The 17,297-nt window shown below is 46.3% G+C and overlaps 1 protein-coding gene across 2 annotated transcripts in view; it reads right to left on the reverse strand.

The window, feature by feature from the left end:
- Positions 1 to 17,297, reverse strand: part of LOC147724898 (general transcription factor II-I repeat domain-containing protein 2-like) — a 72,337-nt gene that overhangs the window by 39,551 nt on the left and 15,489 nt on the right. Inside the window, exon 1 of one of the 2 annotated variants that reach the window (XM_086966424.1) lies at positions 13,804 to 13,870. The exons of the other annotated variant lie outside the window; for it this stretch is intronic. The gene's annotated coding sequence lies outside the window, so the exon portion shown is untranslated. Of the gene's footprint in view, positions 1 to 13,803; positions 13,871 to 17,297 lie in introns of those variants that run through there. 2 annotated transcript variants of the gene reach the window in all.

Here is a 17,297-nt window from a genome sequence, read left to right on the forward strand (position 1 = left end):
GAGTGGAGCTTCAGAGTGGAGCTTCAGAGTGGAGCTTCAGAGTGGAGCTTCAGAGTGGAACTTCAGAGTGGAGCTTCAGAGTGGAGCTTCAGAGTGGAGCTTCAGAGTGCAGAGTGGAGCTTCAGAGTGGAGCTTCAGAGTGCAGAGTGGAGCTTCAGAGTGGAGCTTCAGAGTGGAGCTTCAGAGTGGAGCTTCAGAGTGGAGCTTCAGAGTGCAGAGTAGAGCTTCAGAGTAGAGCTTCAGAGTGCAGAGTGGAGCTTCAGAGTGGAGCTTCAGAGTGGAGCTTCAGAGTGCAGAGTGGAGCTTCAGAGTGCAGAGTGGAGCTTCAGAGTGCAGAGTGGAGCTTCAGAGTGCAGAGTGGAGCTTCAGAGTGCAGAGTGGAGATTCAGAGTGCAGAGTGCAGATTCAGAGTGGAGCTTCAGAGTTCAGATTCAGAGTGGAGCTTCAGAGTGCAGAGTGGATCTTCAGAGTGCAGCTTCAGAGTGGAGCTTCAGAGTGCAGAGTGGATCTTCAGAGTGCAGCTTCAGAGTGGATCTTCAGAGTGCAGCTTCAGAGTGCAGAGTGGAGCTTCAGAGTGCAGAGTGGAGCTTCAGAGTGGAGCTTCAGAGTGGAGCTTCAGAGTGGAGCTTCAGAGTGGAGCTTCAGAGTGGAGCTTCAGAGTGGAGCTTCAGAGTGGAGCTTCAGAGTGGAGCTTCAGAGTGGAGCTTCAGAGTGGAGATTCAGAGTGGAGCTTCAGAGTGGAGCTTCAGAGTGGAGCTTCAGAGTGCAGCTTCAGAGTGCAGCTTCAGAGTGCAGCTTCAGAGTGCAGCTTCAGAGTGCAGATTCAGAGTGGAGCTTCAGAGTGGAGCTTCAGAGTGGAGCTTCAGAGTGGAGCTTCAGAGTGGAGCTTCAGAGTGGAGCTTCAGAGTGGAGCTTCAGAGTGGAGCTTCAGAGTGGAGCTTCAGAGTGCAGAGTGGAGCTTCAGAGTGCAGAGTGGAGCTTCAGAATGCAGAGTGGAGCTTCAGAGTGTCAAGAGCAATGCCAACAGCTCTAACTTTAACAAAGGCAAAACCATTGCATTGTAAATGCTTGTTATTTTACCGAATCACATGCTCATGCTGCTGCCTGGTTTGTCTACATGCACACAGGCAGAATCACTCGGTACAAAATGGCTCCTGTTCACTCGTCAGTACGGTCTTGCGCCGCCCCACCTTCCCCCTGCCAAATACATTCATTCCAAATACTGCTTATTTTCATATCAGACTGACTTCTCACATCTGGGATAGCAGGGGCACCTTCCACAGTGATTAGTGCTTCACAAAAAATAATTCTCGGCTAGCGCTCAGAAGCCTTGAAGCTTTGATTGAATGACACTGCAGTTTGATGCCCCGCTCGTTTTTTGATGCTATGCGTTCCAGACACTGATTTTATTAAGACTCACTTGGAGCTCTAAACTGTCACTTGATCTTTCTTTGGGTCATTTCGTTTGCCCGGAAGGACTAACATATCTGTGAAACCCTCTTCTTTTATAGTTTGAGCATCGTCTTCGTTTAGCAGGATAACATTATACATTTGAAAATACAAATATCCGGGAAGAGCAGAGAGCAAATCTCCGCGATGTTGGGCATTCTCCTATCATAAAGGAAGCGTGTTGGTGGGACCTGTGGCATCTAACGCATCATTTAACCCTATATGCGTGGGCACCTACCACAATAATGTATAGGATGAGTTTGTTCCGTTCCCGTTTTTAATTTGATGTAAAACTCAAATCACTGCACACTCTCTACTACACACTCTCTACTACAGTCACTACTCTCTACTACACACTCCCTACTACAGTCACTACTCTCTACTACACATTCTGCTACACACTCTCTACTACAGTCACTACTCTCTGCTATGCACTCTACTCTCTAATACACTCTACTACACACTCTCTACTACACACTCTACTACACACTCTACTACACACTCTCTACTACAGTCACTACTCTCTGCTACGCACTCTACTCTCTACTACACTCTCTACTACACACTCTCTACTACACACTCTCTACTACACACTCTCTACTACAGTCGCTACTCTCTACTACACACTGTACTACACACTCTACTACAGTCACTACTCTCTACTACACACTACTACACACTCTCTACTACAGTCACTACTCTCTACTACACACTCACTACACACTCACTACTACAGCCACTACTCTCTTCGACACACTCTATACTAGACACTCTCTACTACACACTATCTACTACAGTCACTACTCTCTACTACACACTGTACTACACACTCTACTACAGTCACTACTCTCTACTACACACTACTACACACTCTCTACTACAGTCACTACTCTCTACTACACACTCTACTACACACTCACTACACACTCACTACTACAGCCACTACTCTCTTCGACACACTCTATACTAGACACTCTCTACTACACACTATCTACTACAGTCACTACTTACTACACACTCCACTACACACTCCACTACACACTCCACTACACACTCCACTCTCCACTACACACTCCACTACACACTCCACTACACACTCCACTACACACTCCACTCTACATTACACACTCTACATTACACACTCTACATTACACACTCTACATTACACGCTCTACATTACACGCTCTACATTACACGCTCTACATTACACGCTCTACATTACACGCTCTACACTACACGCTCTACACTACACGCTCTACACTACACGCTCTACACTACACGCTCTACACTACACGCTCTACACTACACACTCTACTACACTCTACTACACACTCTGCTACACACACGCTCTACTACACACTCTACTACACACCCTCTACTACTCTACTACACATTCTCTACTACTCTACTACACACTCACTACTTTCTACTACACTCTACTACAGACTCTCGACTCTCTACTCCACACTCTCTACTTCAATCTCTCTAATTCAATCTCTCTACCTCAATCTCTCTACTTCAATCTCTCTACTTCAATCTCTCTACTTCACATTCTGTATTACACACTCTCTACTACACACTCACTACTCTCTAGTACACACTCTCTACTACACACTCTACTACACTCCCTACTACACATTCTCCTACACACTCTACTACACACTCTACTACACACTCACCACTCTACTACACACTCACTAGTCTCTACTGCTCACTCTCTACTACACACTCTCTACTACACACTCTCTACTACACACTCTCTACTACACACTCACTACTCTCTACTACACACTCACTACTCTCTACTACACACTCACTACTCTCTACTACACACTCACTACTCTCTACTACACACTCTACTACTCACTTACTACTCTCTACTCACTCTCTACTACTCACTACTACTCTCTCTACTACTCACTACTACTCTCTCTACTACTCACTCTCTACTACTCACTCTCTACTACTCACTCTCTACTACTCACTCTCTACTGCTCATGACAATGCCATTTATTTATCTGTTTCCAAAACCAACACATAAATAAAACATTTGTCATTTACAATGCCAAAAGCGCTAACTTTTGCAAAGGCGAGACCGTTGCATTGTAAATGCTTGTTCTACACTGGTGTGGTGTCCATTTGTAGTGTTTTCACTGCATTACTGTCTGTGTGCGCAAATGCTTTACACAGTGCCTCTGAAATAAGCCTGCCTGCTCGTGCAAAGCTACCAAGGGCGTGAGCAGGGGTTGACTAAGGGCATAACTCCCTTAACCTGACTAAAAGCAAGGGTCCCTACTTGGACAAAGGTGCAAACCATTGCAGAGAGCTCCCCATTTCTAACAACAGGGTACTGAAATAACTTCACCAAACAATGCCTAATGGGAAAGTTACAGTGAACAAGATCCAAATCAGAAATATAATCAATGAATATTTAGAAATAAATGACCCCACGGATACATCCAAAGCTATTCTTTGTGATGTCTTTAAGAAAGTGGGGAGAAGAAAGGCACCTGCTCTGATTGCACTGGTCAAGGAAACGAAGTGGTACAGTCGCACTTAGAAACTGACCTAAGGGGGCCCAAGAAGAACACAAATGTGCAGGCTCTAGAAAGACATTGCACCAAATGATCACAGCTAGGTGTCAGTTTCACACCATGCTAAAAGAAGATTGGAAAGAATCTAAACTGAAAAAGTTTGACACAGGGAATAAAACAAATACTAGGTTAGCCATGACTGTTGTCATGAGAGCCAAAGAAAACACATTTTCTATAGGTGGGCTAAGAGACCACCTTGGTGCAATACAATATTTGGAAGGAGATAATGCTGCCACATTCAGAGCAGATTATTAAGTGATATACATTAGAGCTCCAGACTCCACTTTAGAACAAATGGAATTACTGTAAGACCTCTGCTTTCAGAGGATTAAAGAAGCACAGAGAGAAATGTTATCAATGCCATTCTCTGAAGCAGAAACATTAACTGCTATTAATTAAATTGAATTGTTAAAGCACTTGGAATGGATGGCTTTATAGCGGAATTTTATAAGGCTAGGGCCAATGCCAATGGAAGCATTCCAATCTATAGCAGACTCTTGAAGCTTCACATCAAAAATGATGGGGCAAATATTCTAGTGGTACCCATACCCGAGAAGGTCCACTTTATTTGTGAAGGCTTTAGGCCAACTGTTATATTACATATGGGGAATAACTTTGACATGAAAGTACTTGTCCACATGTTGAAGGAGTGAATACCAAAGTTGATATCTAAAGGTCAATTGGAATTCATCAAAGAAAGGCAAACTTTTAACATTAGGATAGCAGCTCACCTTGTTAGGAAAAAGAAAAAAAGATAAGACATTAAATATGGCCTTAATTGTCCTAGATGCAGAAAAGGATTTCGACAAGGTAAGACAGTCCCTTTGGAGAGATAATGGGACGGTTTGGACTGGAGGGGGTAAATTTATTAGTTATTGTGGATTCATACCAAACACCTAAACAAGGATATTGGTCAACTAGGTATATTCAGGAGAGTTTGAGTTGGGCAGGGTTATGCAGCAGGGGTGCACATTGCCCTCCTTAATATTTACCTTAGTTTTACAACCATTACCAAAAAAGAAAGGGGCCTCATCGCAAATCATGTGTGTCCTTCACATGTTGGTAGAACACCAAACTTCACTATTCACAGATAATGTTATACTGTCACAGAGTTCTGGACTTGGAGACAAACTCTTGAAGACGTACTTCAGAACTTCAAGAAAGCATTTGGTTATAAAACACACAAGGAATTTTTTCTGATATTACCAGTAAACAAAGAAGGGGGTGCGTGAAGAAAGAGGAGCAACTCAAATCATAACCTTTCAAACAGGCCAAAGACTCAGAACATTAAGGGGTACAAAACACATCCAAATTAAGTGGGTTATATGCCGACAGCATACTGAAATTGTTAGGTGAAACAAAGGAGGTTCTCAAGAGATGGAGAAATAGACACTCAACAGAAGAGTGGCCTTAACAATGAATGCCATTCCCCACTTCCTTTACATACTCCTGGCTTTTGGTGATATCTATGGACAGTCCATGTTTGAGACCCTCCAGCGGCAAAGGCTGGTATTCATCTAACAAGGTGGTAGCTGTGTCTGTTGATGAAAATGCAGACAGCGACTGTGAAAAGAGAGGGTTAGGTTTTTGAGATAAACAGTAACAATACATAGCAGCCCAACTGTGAATCTTTGAAGAGGGGTTGCAGACACTCAAACAAACTCAGAGGGACAAGGCAGTAGCAGGAAAATTCCTCAGGACATGATCTGGGGAGAGACCAACAAAATGTATACTACAGCCAAATAACTACTACTTTGCTAGACATTTTGGGTGCAACAGTCATCCAAGTGAGTCAGACATGGCCCTTGTCTTTAAATTCTCAGATTGACATAGTTCACCACGAACCGGAGTCACGGCATTAAAATTTCTTAGACACGGAAAGTGTTTTGGAGGATTTCACACTATCAGCATGAATGGAGAGAGGCAGTATTTAACATCTTACACTCAGAAAGCTGACGCATTTTTGGGGACAAAAGGAGTAATAACCAGCTGGGTACCATTGAGACACCTGATGTGGCATTTTTCGAATGAGATTACTGGATAACATCATCACTGTCAATTTTGCATGAGATTTCATTGTTTAAATAGCACGGAGTAGAAGTCCTGGTATAGAAGGATGATGTAAGGTTCACCCTACACATTGTTTTAATATTTTACAGACTGGCCCCTGACGAAGGGACACATCCCGAAATGCATTGTGCACGGAAGAAAGTATACTTTGATGTTAAAAACTGAAATATACAGCAGCGGCAATCCTTTACAGCGGCCAAAGCTCGCCTGAGAGACCTCAAAATCCAATATGCCTTGCTTTATCCGGCCTGCCTGCGAGTTGTCTACCAGTCACGTACACTGTCCTTTAACTCTCCTGAAGACGTGTTCACCTGGACCGATGAGACGGTGCGGGTTGGGCGCATACTCCGCCGGCCCGCGACTCTGATTCGTCCTCCTCGGCGATGCCGCCGCAGAGGACCTACTGCGTGAGCGTCTGGGGCCTCCTCGGCGATGCCGCCGCGGAGGCCCCAGACGCTCACGCAGTAGGAGTAATTGGAGATCCCGCTCGTCGAAACGATCTCCCTCCAAGGGGGGGGAGGGGGGGGGGGGGGAGGGGGCGGGGTACAGGGGAGACCGGAACCCCAGACACCCAGAAGGTGGATCCGTGAGGGATGATGTAACATGGGTTACCTTGTTGAGACATACCACGGCGCGGGAAACGCGAGCAGTCGCAAGAGGCCTTGCTGGAGATAACGAACGACCTTGAAAAGCGCCTCAATGTTGTGTAGAAGACTATGGATTTGCTGACAAGGGGTGCGGGTATGGGTGGGGGGTAGCGGACTGAAGGGCGGGACACATGCCCCAGATTAAAGAAGTTCGAACCTTTGGGAGATAGGTTGGGGATTGGGGGGGGGGGGTTGTTGGTGGGGCTCCGTTGGGATAGGCGGTCTCCGGTCTCCCGTTGGGGGCTAGAGATGTCCTATGCCGCAACAGATACTTCACCGTTGCTGAGGTATGGGAGGGGGAGCTTGGGGGGTTGAAGAGGTGTTGGGGAAGTGGCTGCCTAGTTAGGTGTTTGGGGGGGGGAACGGGGGTTGGGGAGGGGAAGGGAGGCTGAGGGATGGAGGGGGGGGAGATGAGTTGTACTGCACATGGCTGTCTCGAGTGCTGCGCTTGGTGTGTTCATGCCCACCTATGCCCATTACTGTACCTGATGCTATGCTTACGCCTAGATGGCGGTTGAGGATTCCGAGCGGAGGCCATCTAGAGCCTCAATGAAAGTGATGAGTTGGAATGTGCGGGCATGCTTGATAAGATTAAGAGAGGCGCTGTACTAAGGATGGGGAAAAGGGAGAAAGCAGACATTTTATTAATGCAGGAGACACATCTGTTGGGCAATAAAGCACAAGGCCTGCAGAGATACGGTTACGACCAGGTCTATCATGCAGGGTTTGTGAGGGGGTCTCGTGGAGTGGCGATTTTGGTGCATCGCAGATTGTCCTACGCCCACATGAAGCAATGGATTGATCCACAGGGTAGATATGTTTTCATACAGGGGATGATAGGCACAGAACCAATAGTAATTGGGAGTGTGCATGCCCCGCCTCCACTACCGTGGGCATTGATTGAGAAACTGTTTACAATATGGGCGGAAATTCCTGAGGGACTGGCAGTGATCAGAGGGGATTGGAACGATGTTATGCAATGCCGGCTGGACCGCTTCAGACCCGGGGGTGACCAAATTGCAGATAATCCCACCAAACTGGGCAACATGGTGCAGGGCATGGGATGGGATGGGTGGACACTTGGCGCTATCTCCACACTCATGAACGAGAATACACATACGTCTCAGCTGTGCATAAATCTTTTTCGAGACTGGACTATATCTTTGTCCCTAATGTCGTTGTAGAGAGGGTTACCTCGGCGTCCATCCTACCGCGTGGTCTGTCAGACCACTCTCCAGTCACGATAGATGTCACCTTAGACAAAGAGAGGCAGCCATTTCGATGGCGCCTCTCAGCTTGGAATTTACAACAGGAAGCCTACCAGTATCATATAGGGGAGGCCATAGCTCACTACTGGGAGGAGAATTCAGGCACAGTATCAGACGAGAGGACGTTTGGGAGGCCCTAAAGCCCACGCTTCGTGGGGTGGATATCGCCTGGTGTGCAGCAGCGCGCCGGAAACGAAAAGAGGATCTGGCGAAGGCTGCAGCGGAAGTAGAATTGCTGGAGACTCAGTGCAGAGTGGCAAGCCGCCGGGAGGAAGTGGACAGCTACTGCTGGCGCAGCAATCGTATGCGTCCCTACTACTAGACGAGGCTCGACAAGTATGGCTGGCAACAAGGAGCAGAATCTATCAGTGGGGGGACAAGTCAAGTACAATGCTTCATAGACTCTGCCAAAATACGTTTCGGGCGCAGGTATTGCCAGGTCTCAGGGATGAAACTGGGGCCTCGATTTCGGTCCCAAAGAAACTGGCGGATAGCTTCGCTCACTACTTCACAGCCCAATATGCTAAGCAGGAATATCTCCCTGCGCCGGACACTGACAAATTCATAGCTGACCTTCCGCCCCGCGCGCTCCCGGAGGATGTACAAGAATGCCTTGAAACTCCGCTATCCGTTGAGGAATTGGGCACAGCCCTGGGGGAGCTTAATACCGGTAAAGCCACAGGGCCTAATGGGTTTCCGAGCGAGATTTTCAAAAGATACCACCTTCAATTAGGATCACACTACAAGGCTGCCCTAGAGAGGATGGACTTCTGCCGGCAGATTGGAGACACGCAGAAATCGTGGTGTTCTGCAAACCTGGACGGCCCCCGGACCGGCACGAGTCTTATCGACCGATTTCCCTATCAAACATTGAGGCCAAAATATTGGCCAAGGCACTTGGAAATCGACTCCTTCCTTATATCACGGAGCTGATCCACCCGGATCAGGCCGGTTTTATGCCTCATAGGGCGATGAGGCATAACATCAGACGCGTACATGTGGCGGTGGAGGCGATTAGAAAGACCGGAGATCAGGCGGCGCTGCTACTTGCCGACATTGATAAGGCCTTTGACTCCCTGAGCTGGACCTACCTATTCGCGCTCCTTCCACGTCTCAATCTTGGGCCACATTTTATGTCATATATAAAACTGCTATACACTGATTTGACGGCCTCGGTGAGGGTGGCGGGAGTGACCTCAGCGGCCTTCCCAATAGGGCGAGGCACCCGACAGGGATGCCCCCTCTCGCCGTACCTATTTGCTCTGACCATGGAGCCATTGGCTGCATGGGTTCGACTGGATGCGCAGCTGCGGGGCTTCGAGTGGGAGGCAGGACCTTCGGACAGAATAGCCTTATATGCGGACGACGTTCTGTTTTTCCTTACGAATGTGAGTCGGTCCGGGCCTAGGGTTCTGGAGATAATGAGAATATTTGGAGAGGTTTCAGGATTATACATTAACCCACGGAAATCCACGCTTTGGATGCTGGGTGACCGCATGGAGATTGGGACGTGGGCGTCGCCATTACAAATCGCAGCTGGAGGCCTCAAATATCTGGGGGTGTTCTTGACGGTTTCGCCGAAAATTGCCTGTGAACGTAATATTGTCCCGGTGTGGGATAAGGTGCAACAAGAGATGAAGTCTTGCTCCCGCATGCCCCTCAACATCTACGGCAGGTCAGCCATTTTTAAGATGGTCGCCCTCCCACGCCTGCTGTACCAACTACAAAACCATCCATACATAATTCCGGCGCAATGGTTCCGACAGGTCAACTCAGCTCTAGGTCAATTTCTATGGGCAGGGGGAGCGGCGCGAGTGGCCCTACGTACCTGCTTTTTGTCCACGTATTGTGGAGGACTGGCAACGTCAGATATCTTATCCTTTTACCAAGCGTCCCATCTCGTGGTCCTGAATGAATGGTGGTACGGTGACAGGGGAGACCCAGCATACACCCTTGAGAGGTACCTGATGGACCCGGATACATTGCACACAATTTTATACTCAGCAAAGCTGAGAAAGGGGCTGCCTCGGGCAACCCAGGTGGTCTTCCAGATCTGGCGACAGTCACTGTATGGGATGGTGGGGGAGGCTGACGGAGGAGACCTCACTCTGGCACAATGGACAGCTCCCGGCACTGGCATAGCTGCAGGGCTTCCGGGGTTGGGACTCGATAGGAATTTCCACGCTAGGGCATGTCCTGAAGGGCACAACGCTTAAATCCTTTCAAGAACTTAGTGAGGAATTTTGTATGCCCCAAACGCAGTTCTTTAGATATCTACAGTTTCGTCATGCCCTTGCACCTGTACTGGAGGGACTAGACTCATTGCCCGAATTCAGCCCGATAGAAGCGAAGGTGTTCATGGGGGACTTGGGGGGGAAAAGAAAATATCCCGTATATATCAGACACTAGTCACGCACTGCTCTTCCAATGTGCAGACACTACGGGATCACTGGGTGAGGGATGTGGGGGAGCTGGAGGAAGAGGATTGGCGAGAAGCCCTTGAGTCCCCCAGAGGAGCGGCTATTGCCATACGCCTGCGCTTAATACAGTTTAAGTACTTACATAGGGCCTACTATACAAGGGAGAGATTGTGGAGGGCAGGCCTGATTGAGTCTCCAACGTGTCTGAGATGCGACCACGAAGTGGGTGATTTCCTACATACTGTGTGGGGCTGTGATGGCCTGGCAAGATTTTGGACCGGGGTGTGGAACTGTCTATCGGAGGTGCTGGGATGGGACCTCCCTCGTACCCCAAAATTAGGACTACTTCATGTTCTCGAGGGGGTGGGTGGCAGCATCTATAAGAGACACCTACTCCTACTGGGCCTCACAGTGGCAAAGAGGGATGTGGCTCAGGCATGGAAGGACCCCAGAGCTCCCAAAGTGGTTATATGGAAAAAAGGCCTTGATTTCTGCATGGGGTTGGAGCGGCCAATATTTCAAGCCAGAGGCTGCCCCAGGAAACACTATAAAATATGGAAAAGGTGGGCGGACTACAGGGGTCTATGGCTGGAACCTCCGGCACCGCTACGAGAAACAGAGGGGCAGATGTGATGGGAACATGGGGGCGATGTTATACACACGGTTTTCTATATAAACAATTATCTACAGAAACAGAGAGACGCTGTGCAGGGGAGGGTGGGGAGGGGGTGGGTCAAGGAGGGGGGGAAGGGGGCAGGGGGTTGGAGGGCAAGTATTATTGTTGTATCTTGGTATTACTTTAATCTAGAATCCAGTGAACATGACAGTCATTATAGAACAATAAAGTAATACCAAGATACAACAATTATAATGTTAAATGAATCGCTGACTATGCTGTACTGTACTTGCTGCAGCTCCTCCGGGGTACGGAGTGCTGTGTCTTCTATGCGATTTGTCAATAAAAAGAGTTGTTAAAAAAAAAATGAAATATAGAATCTGTGATGTGAACAGATCAAACAGATGTATTAACATATGTAGAAAACATTATGTTATGGAATGTGTATAGGTTTCATGAAAATATGAAGTAATAACCACTGATTCAAACATAAATTATTTGGAAAAGAAAGTAAAAGATTGTAAGCATTTGTTTTTGCAAATTGTGCACATTGGAACGAGTACAAGTTCTTGAATGTATGGTTCAGACACAGCCCTTACCATACACGACTCCACAGCAACTTACAAGGGAAAGTAAGTATTACACAAAATGGAGGGACGGGAAATGCAGAATGCTAGGAGAACTATTTGAGAATGGGAAAATCAGCTGTTTTGAAAATGGTTTAAAAACACAACCTTCTTGAAGAAAAAGACTAATCAGTTGAAATATAGGGCTATGCACCCAAGCAATACAGAGGCACCTATTAGACCAAAGACAAAGTGATGTGATGATTTACAAGCATGAAAGGGTTAATAATGGTTCAACACTAAATACTTGCAACTAACAGGAACCCATACAAAAAATATATATTTCAAGGTGGAATAATATAGTTAAAGAGATCTCATGAAGCATTAAGTGGACTATAAAGAGATGTGGTCATTTGTGATAAGTAGATAAAAACAAAGAAAGCAGAGATCAAAATAAAGATAGGAATGCATTTAACTCCAAGTAAAATAAATTGTATGTTACCAAAAGCATCAGATAGATGTCGGAGGTGCTGTGGACACAGAGAAACCGGGTAAAATTCCAGAATTATGGCACCATAATTCCAAGTTATTGGAAAGATGTGCTAGCAGCCATAAGGAGAGTGGTATGGTATGCTATACTACACATAGGAGAAGTAGTGGTGCTGGGTCTACTCTGGGATAAATGGGATGCAGTGTATCTCAGTAACTGGAGACTAAACTTTCAGTTATCTGGGTAGCAAAAATTGTGCTAGCGATAAAGATGATGTGGAAAACATCACCAGTGCTTAAAACGTGGTATGGGAATGCGCCGGAAAACATGATACTGGAAAACATATCACAGCACCTGGTGAAAGATAGAAATGGCTTAAAGAGTGTATGGTCACCAACTCTTCTCTCTTTGAGTGAAGAAAATAGAAACTTAAAATACCGTCAATGAACTCAGACTTTATACTTCTTGGACTAAAAAGAGATCAGGGTCAATTGCCCTGCACAAGAAGGGGGAAATAAAAGGTAGGCATTCTGAACGGAATCGAGGAACATGAAAGAGTGGAGGCATCTTTAACCAGCACAAGGCGGTGAGTTATAGGGAGGGACATTGTTTGAGGTTGGTTGTATTGTTTACTGGTAAACAGGGAATCAATTGGTTACGTACACTTACTGCAGAAGATGAACAGCACAGAAACACACAGTTAAGGGATAAGATTATGTTTGATTTATATGCAAAGACCAATAAAAAAATTGTTGCTTAGTTTTACAAAGAAATGTGTAGCCTTTATAACTGCACTCATTATTTGCAAGCACTCCATTTATTTATTTTAACATTATGAACTGAACATATACTATTCCTACTTACTATTTTAAAAAAAAACATCAGCAAACTGAATATTAGGCAGAGATATTAAAGTCAAATGCTGTAAAGCAGAGACCTCAAGTTCTCTCATGCCATGTGGGACTTTTTTTTTATTTCATTTGAATTCTGGTGCTTGTAATCCTGCATCTACAATGAGGAAAGCAAAAATACAAGTCCAAAAACATAATACATAAATGAACTGAATATAAAACTCAAACAGAAGATTCCAACTTTAACCCTTTCCATGCGCATGACGAGCTCAGCTCATCATGATGCACGGTTGAGCTGTGCTGATGACGAGCTGAGCTCGTCATGATTAGTAGGAATGACGAAAAGTCAGCATAGGAGGGGAAAACACCTATATCTAGCGCATACTCTGTCCATTGAGTACATACCAGCAGAGCTTAATATGCAAAAAAATGAGTGCGGGTGTTCGAAGTTCTGCTCAGAAGGCCGAGGCAGGAGCTATTGCACGGGAGCACACCGCATAACAAGGCTGGAATCCAACTCAAGCCTCTGCAACTGACTATTAGACCCTTTTACAGGTTCCTTCTTTTTCCCCATCTGTGAAGTTGTTCCATCTTTCTCCGGGTTCCGCACATTTTAACTCTCATGCTCTCAGGAACCGTCTGATGAGGATAAATCAGCGTTGGTCCCCAGAAATGAAGGCCAGAGGGCTCCACTGACAACCACCCCCTCAAATTAAGCACTGCATACAGGCCAACTATCCTCTTGTAGGCAGGATGCTCCCAAATGTTGAGACAAAAAAATGTGTTAGTTTACTTTTCCCCTTCTTAAAATAACCCACTCTAGCCCCCTTACCTGACCGAATCATCATTATACATCACTACGTTTTAGGTCTCACTGAGTCAGGGCGCATGCGCTGCTCTGGCGAGACTCTAGTAGGGCTTCCGAAAATGCTTCCATTGTGGCGATGAGCTTGCTGTTGCGCGCGCTGACAAGCATTTGCTTTCACTTTTGGCGCCGCGTGCGCGACGCTACATTTGCTTTTTACTTTTGGCACCGCGTGCGCGACGCTGCATATGCTTTCACTTTAAAAAATTTTTTTATTTATTTCAATGCATGGCCCGACCGCGCTGCCAATGCTTGTTTGAAGTGCGCTGACCGTATGATGTCCGAAGGAAGACTGGACGCAATGCCATAGAAACCCCCCTTTGTGCGTCGCCAGCGTGCGCAGCCGTCGGCCTCTGCCAAGCTTCAGCTGATGCCTTGACAGCGTCGCTCACCGTCTGTTGTGATCTCAATTTGTTCCAGCTACGAGTAGCTTATTTTTTTCTGGCAAACAAACACTGTGCTTTTATTTCCTTTTTGAAAAAGCGCGCCGGCGCGCACACAACTCCCGCTTATCCCCCCCCCACTCCCCCACCACCGGAATGGGAGAGTTGCCTGTGCTTCAACCAACAGTGGCATGTTCTTGGGGTGAGCACCGGCGTGTTCTTGCGGTGAGCACCGCTTTTTACTTGCTCGTCACTCCCGTGGGCCATGCTGTGACTACTCTGCAGCTTTAACTTGTCGTAGAGGTACTTGCGTTGCTGTGTTTCTATCAGTTTTGCTTTGGTCTGCTTCTACAAGCTTTTGGTTGTCCTCTCGTTTCACCAGCGCTCACATTCTTTACATTATTCTTGTTTGTTTTGTGGCTGCGTTGTCTTGCTTTATTGCATGTTTAAGTTGTTACCCCAACCTGCTCCCTCATTGAGCTCTGTGCTCTCTCTGACCGAGCAGCACTAAACTGTCCCATTTACAGTCTGTCTTCTATCTCTGATTTGATCGTGTCTGCCTGTCCAAGCTCCTGTTCCTCCTAGTGGGCTTTCTCCATGCGTTGACACTATCTATCACTTTAGTTCGATCTTCCCGATTACATTGCAGCAATATTTAGACCTAATAGGATTCCATCCATAATACTACCTTATGTGTTGATGTTCGTGTTTCAGCATGAGTGATTCGAGTGCTTATTGCATGGGCTCATTGAGTGTTTTCATTATTTGGATCACGATGTATAATTAGAATATTTGATGGAGTTTATTACATTGCATGTTTTTGATCATCTACAAAGGACTAAAGTGCAAAATGCATTAGGCACTGTCCCACAATAATTAATTATTCTGGAAGCAATAAAATATATTGAAGTGAATTATGCATTGGAAAAGACTATCATCGTGACCTCGAAGTTGGCCTATCGTTTTGTAAATAAGGTTGACTCTGAACAGCACTCCAGGTCAGTAAGAGAATATTCTATTTAATAAACTCCATATAATGTCTGTCTGTAGTCATTGGGCTTCATAAATGGCACAAAAATAAAGAGCACATTATTAAAAATAGGCAAGGGTCCCAAAATCTCTGCCCCACTGCTACCACTCCCTTATTAAAAAAAAAAAAAAAAAAAAAAAAAAAATCACGTGCAAACTAAAGATACCATAAAAAATAATCTGCCTAGAAAAAACCTGTTAACTGTATAGGCAATAGGTCTCGCTTTTGGGACCTTATAAGTATTTAGTTTTGCAGCACAATATCGGTGCAACAACATCAGCTGTTGCATGGCTAAACCTTGTTCTCCTTCCCTTTCGCCCCGTCTTTCGCTCTCGTTCTACCTGCTTGCATATCGCCAATGCCGGTCCATTATATGTCCTTCACATGACCCTCATTTCCCCCGTCCCTCTCCATCACTCCATTCTCTCGTCCCTTTCTTCCAGAGATTGCGCCTTCCTCCCCTTCGAGTTTACACCACCATTCCAACTTCCGCCCTCTCACCCTCCCCTACCTCCCTGCTGGCCTCTGATTACATCAGGATTTGCCCAACTTGCAAAACAGGGACCCTGCCTTTTAAAAAATGTAAGCAGCATTTGTCTTTCCCTTTGTTCTGTGTGAAAACTCCAGCGGAATGTTAACCATCCGAAGGGGGGGGCCTGGGCCCTGACACAGGCCCACCACCGCCTGCCCACCAGTTAGACTCTTCAGCTTAAAAAACAGTACTAGGTTATTAGTAATTAGCAAAATTACATTCTACTCAAGCTAGGCGTACCAAATGAAAAGAAGTAAAATAGACAGCAATTGGTGCCTGAATGTCTTTTCAGACGCCTCCCCATAGGAGCGCACTCCAGTATGTGTGATGGAGTCTGAAACGTGAGTGTGTGTGTGATGTAAAGCAAGCTAATTGCCCTCGTGGGTGGGTTTCATGTCTTCTTAACTAGCATTTGTATAATAGCTTGCACCTGCCACTAGCTTCACATAATAGAATTTAAGCTGTTCTGATGGGTTACAGGTGCCCCTCTATGATTGGTTGTAAGAGCTGTGTGGTTGTAGTATGCCTCATGTGCGAAGAGTTGGGGGCAGTGCTTAAGTTGTTGCAAAAAAAGAAATGAAATAAAAAAGTGGGGATGCCCCATATTTTTTTTCGTCATCAATCTTCTGCCAGCGCTGTGTTTCTCTATTGCCAATTAGTCGCCTCAAAGGCACAAATTTAGATTAAATTGTAATTTTTTTTTAAACAGATTTTATTAGTCTGCACAGATAGAAATGCAAAGCCCCGAGCTCCGGAGTCTATTGCACACATCATTAGAGCAAGTATAGCATCGTCAGACAATTTCATAAAATGCAACCCCCCCCCCCCCTAGGTTGTGCTGCTGCCGTACTCTACACCACCAAAAAGCCGTAATATACACATCGAATACACGCTAGTTCCATTGGAGCACTACCGACGTACTCCAACCACCCCCTACAGTTAAAGTGTCAGAAGGGAATCACTCTCCGGTGGGGGGGTCCAAGTCCAGCCCCCTATAATCAGCCCACTTTTTCCAAATCCGAAAGTGCTTACGGGGGCACCCCCTGGCCAGGAAAATGGGCTGCTCCAGTCCCATGAAAAAGTCCATGCCGTTCTTCCAAGCGGCCAGAGGCGGAGCCAAGGGTGCCTTCCAGGCTCAAGCGATATCGCGCTTAGCAAGGGTGAGACCAAGCAGCAACAAGTGACGTTTGTAGCGATTCCCACCAATCCCCTTCATAACATGTAATAATGCCAATTTCGGATCCCTAGGCAGCTCCCATGCCAACACCTCTGATAGGCAGCGGAAGACCCCAGACCAGAACCTATGCAACCCTGAACATCCCCATGTGGTGTGTAAAAGTGTGCCAACCTCTGACCCGCAGCGCAGGCAGTCAGGAGAACCTATCATACCAGCCCTCCATAGACGCTCCCTAGTGAAGTATGTACGGTGAAGGTATTTGAATAGTATGATCCTCGGGCGTGTGGAGATCGCCGCCCACCCTAGGACTCGCCAGTGCCTCCAACCAGTCCTCCTCCC

This window comes from Lissotriton vulgaris, chromosome 4_1, assembly GCF_964263255.1.
Source record: "Lissotriton vulgaris chromosome 4_1, aLisVul1.2, whole genome shotgun sequence".
In the NCBI taxonomy this organism is placed as follows: Eukaryota; Metazoa; Chordata; class Amphibia; order Caudata; family Salamandridae; genus Lissotriton; species Lissotriton vulgaris.